Genomic DNA, 5,075 nt, shown 5'->3' with positions numbered 1-5,075 from the left:
AGAGCTTCCGCTGTCGCATACTTAAATAAGGATGAGATTTGGAGTCCATGCTTGTATGATATTGTGTAAAAACTGCATTCAAGAAACTTATTTTGTTGTAACATATTTGTATTGTAAACCATTATGTAATGGTCGTGTGTAGACATGATATTTTAGATTATCATTATTTGATAATCTACGTAAAGCTTTTTAAACCTTTATTGATGAAATAAAGGTTATGGTTTGTTTTAAAATGAATGCAGTCTTTGAAAAACGTCTCATATAGAGGTCAAAACCTCGCAACGAAATCAATTAATATGGAACGTTTTTAATCAATAAGAACGGGACATTTCAGTTGGTATCCGAGCGTTGGTCTTAGAGAACCAGAAAATTTGCATTAGTGTGTCTTATCGAGTTTGTTAGGATGCATTAGTGAGTCTGGACTTCGACCGTGTTTTCTTTAAAAATGATTGCTTAACATTTTTGTTGGAAACTATATATTATGTGATATATTAATCTCTTAACGTGTTTGATATTATGTGATAGATGTCTACCTCTAGAACAAGTCCCATTGACTCACCTAATAATAATGAAGAGTCAAATGTAAATTGGAATGATTTGTGGACTGATTCACAAGTTCCCGAAGAGGAACCGGAAGAAGAGTCGGAACCGGAAGAAGAATCGGAACCGGAAGAAGAATCGGAACCGGATGAAGAAATAGAACCGGTGGGGGAAATAATAAAACGGTTAAGTAAAAGCAAATCCTCAACCAACCGACCAAAGTTAATTATGGTCAATGGTGTTTCCGCCAAGGAAGCAAAATATTGGGAGGATTACCAATTCTCCGATGAATCGGATTCCGACGAGAATTCCGATGATGTTATAGAAATTACCCCAACTGAATTTAAAAAGGCAAAAGAAAATAATAAGGGAAAGGGCATAAAAATAGAGAAATCTAATTCCAACCCCGATGAACTTTATATGTATCGTCAACCCCCGAAGTCCTTAAGTTGTAACAATGACCCGGGAACCTCTAAACCACCAGGTTTTTCTAAACCAATGTGGACAACGACGGCTCGTATTAGGGGAACATCATATATCCCTAGAAACTTGGCAAAACGAACCAAAACCGAAGAAGAAGAAACGAGCGAGTCGGAATAAGATAGTTGTATTCGTGTGGTGTAATATATGGAATATAGTGTTCTTATGCTTTATGATATATGTAAAAATTGCTTGTATTAATAAGTATTTTTTTTATGAATCTAACTCTTGTCTATTTTACAGTTTAAAAACACAAAATGGATAGACAACCCAATATTTTAAGAGACCTACCCGGAGACATGATTGATGAAATCTTGTCTAGAGTCGGCCAGAATTCTTCGGCACAACTATTTAAGGCGAGATCAGTTTGTAAGACATTCGAAGAACGTTCCAAGAATGTCTTGGTTTATAAGAGACTTTCGTTTGAAAGATGGGGGATATCACATTGGGAAACCCATAAGTTACGATGTGTTTACTTTGACGCATATATTGCGGGGAACCCAAATGCTATTTTACGCAACGGGTTAAGAAATTATTTTGACTCAATATATCCGAATATTGGACTTCGTGATTTAGAAAAAGCGGCTAACATGCAACATAAAGAAGCATGTTATGCTTACGGATTAGTAATGTTCGCTTCTCACCAAAGTGAGAACAAGAACATCGGGCTACAACTATTAAACAAAACGTTTCCACAAGTGACGGAGTCGGTAATTGGGGTAAGAAATGAGGTTTTTAGATTATTACGGGACTGTTGGACATTACGTAACCCTCGTCCCTTTGATGACGTTACAACACGCTGTCTTATCAACGGCCATAACGGTTATGTTGCACAAGACCAAGGATGGGAAGTAGTCCTAGTAAAACCAGAATGCATGACTTGTTTCTGGACGTATGAATTACGTGTCTTTATTGCCTTTGCTGAACGACTTGTGTACTAGCTAGAATTGTCTTCACAACTATCTTGTATCAAAGTTATTGTGTGCTATATTTCATGCTTTATGTAAAATAAGCGGTATTGTAAGTTTGTAAAATATTGTATAAAAGTTTGAACGCGAAATATTATTATAATCAGTTTTTCATATAGAATTGTAGTAGTTGAATTGTATATTAGCTACTAAGTATGAACTTAACGGGTAGGTACTACCCGAATTTAAACTTATAAAACGCTAATATGAAGAAAAAGCTTTTATAAATGAGTTCATATTATGCTACGAAATACTATTAACTACTCTTAATATTCTGTATGATTAACTTGTTCCATTTAACTATTTTGAAGGAAATGGCACCGACTACTCGACACACCGTGAATATGAATGAAGAGGAATTCCGTACTTTTCTAGCTTCAAACATAGCCGCAGTACAGGCTGCGCTACATACCAACAATAACCTTGGATCTAGCAGTACAGGAAATCGTGTAGGATGCACCTACAAAGAATTCACTGCCTGCAAACCTTTAGAATTTGATGGAACCGAAGGACCGATCGGATTGAAACGGTGGACCGAGAAGGTTGAATCGGTGTTTGCCATAAGTAAGTGTACTGAAGAGGACAAAGTGAAGTACGCTACGCATACCTTCACAGGTTCTGCGTTAACATGGTGGAATACTTATCTAGAGCAAGTGGGACAAGATGATGCGTACGCACTACCGTGGTCAGCATTCAAGCACTTGATGAACGAGAAGTACCGTCCCAGAACCGAGGTCAATAAGCTCAAGACAGAACTTAGAGGGTTACGAACCCAAGGATTTGATATTACCACGTACGAAAGACGATTCACAGAATTGTGCCTATTGTGTCCGGGAGCATTCGAAGATGAGGAAGAGAAGATCGACGCGTTTGTGAAAGGATTACCGGAAAGAATCCAAGAAGATATAAGTTCACACGAGCCCGCCTCCATACAACAGGCAAGTAGAATGGCTCACAAACTAGTGAACCAGATTGAAGAAAGAATTAAAGAACAGACTGCTGAAGAGGCCAATGTGAAGCAAGTTAAAAGAAAGTGGGAGGAAAACGGTGATAAGAATCACCAATACAACAACAACAGCAATTACAACAATAATCGCAACAATTATCCCAACAATCGCAACATCAATCGCAACTACAACAAACGGCCCAACAACAACAACAACAACAACAACAACAGCAACTACAACAATCATCCCAACAACAATAATAACCGCAACAACAACAACAATCAGAAGCAGCTATGCCAAAGGTGTGAAAAGAATCACTCGGGGTTCTGCACCAAATTTTGCAACAAGTGTAAAAGAAATGGTCATAGCGCGGCGAAGTGTGAGGTCTACGGACCAGGGGTTAATAGAACGAAAGGAACAAATGGTGTCGGAACGAGTAATGGCGGAGCAAGTAGTGTCGGAGCAAGTTATGCCAATGTAGTTTGTTATAAATGTGGAAAACCAGGCCACATTATTAGAAATTGCCCGAACCAGGAGAACACGAATGGACAAGGCCGTGGAAGAGTTTTCAATATTAATGCGGTAGAGGCACAGGAAGACCCGGAGCTTGTTACGGGTACGTTTCTTATTGACAATAAATCTGCTTACGTTTTATTTGATTCGGGTGCGGATAGAAGCTATATGAGTAGAGATTTTTGTGCTAAATTAAGTTGTCCATTGACGCCTTTGGATAGTAAATTTTTACTCGAATTAGCAAATGGTAAATTAATTTCAGCAGATAATATATGTCGGAATCGAGAAATTAAACTGGTTAGCGAAACATTTAAGATTGATTTGATACCAGTAGAGTTAGGGAGTTTTGATGTGATAATCGGTATGGACTGGTTGAAAGAAGTGAAAGCGGAGATCGTTTGTTACAAAAATGCAATTCGCATTATACGAGAAAAAGGAAAACCCTTAATGGTGTACGGAGAAAAGGGCAACACGAAGCTACATCTTATTAGTAATTTGAAGGCACAAAAACTAATAAGAAAAGGTTGCTATGCTGTTCTAGCACACGTCGAGAAAGTACAAACTGAAGAAAAGAGCATCAATGATGTTCCCATTGCAAAAGAATTTCCCGATGTATTTCCGAAAGAATTACCGGGATTACCCCCACATCGATCCGTTGAATTTCAAATAGATCTTGTACCAGGAGCTGCACCAATAGCTCGTGCTCCTTACAGACTCGCACCCAGCGAGATGAAAGAACTGCAAAGCCAATTACAAGAACTTTTAGAGCGTGGTTTCATTCGACCAAGCACGTCACCGTGGGGAGCTCCTGTTTTGTTTGTCAAGAAGAAAGATGGTACATTCAGGTTGTGTATCGACTACCGAGAGTTGAACAAACTTACCATCAAGAACCGCTACCCACTACCGAGAATCGACGACTTATTTGATCAACTACAAGGCTCGTCTGTTTATTCAAAGATTGACTTACGTTCCGGGTATCATCAAATGCGGGTGAAAGAAGATGATATTCCAAAGACTGCTTTCAGAACACGTTACGGTCATTACGAGTTTATGGTCATGCCGTTTGGTTTAACTAATGCACCAGCTGTGTTCATGGACCTTATGAACCGAGTGTGTAGACCATACCTTGACAAGTTTGTCATTGTTTTCATTGATGACATACTTATTTACTCAAAGAATGACCAAGAACACGGTGAACATTTGAGAAAGGTGTTAGAAGTATTGAGGAAGGAAGAATTGTACGCTAAGTTTTCAAAGTGTGCATTTTGGTTGGAAGAAGTTCAATTCCTCGGTCACATAGTGAACAAAGAAGGTATTAAGGTGGATCCGGCAAAGATAGAAACTGTTGAAAAGTGGGAAACCCCGAAAACTCCGAAACACATACGCCAGTTTTTAGGACTAGCTGGTTACTACAGAAGGTTCATCCAAGACTTTTCCAGAATAGCAAAACCCTTGACTGCATTAACGCATAAAGGGAAGAAATTTGAATGGAATGATGAACAAGAGAAAGCGTTTCAGTTATTGAAGAAAAAGCTAACTACGGCACCTATATTGTCATTGCCTGAAGGGAATGATGATTTTGTGATTTATTGTGACGCATCAAAGCAAGGTCTCGGTTGTGTATTAA

This window comes from Rutidosis leptorrhynchoides, chromosome 7, assembly GCF_046630445.1.
Source record: "Rutidosis leptorrhynchoides isolate AG116_Rl617_1_P2 chromosome 7, CSIRO_AGI_Rlap_v1, whole genome shotgun sequence".
In the NCBI taxonomy this organism is placed as follows: Eukaryota; Viridiplantae; Streptophyta; class Magnoliopsida; order Asterales; family Asteraceae; genus Rutidosis; species Rutidosis leptorrhynchoides.
This window is presented reverse-complemented; position numbering follows the sequence as displayed.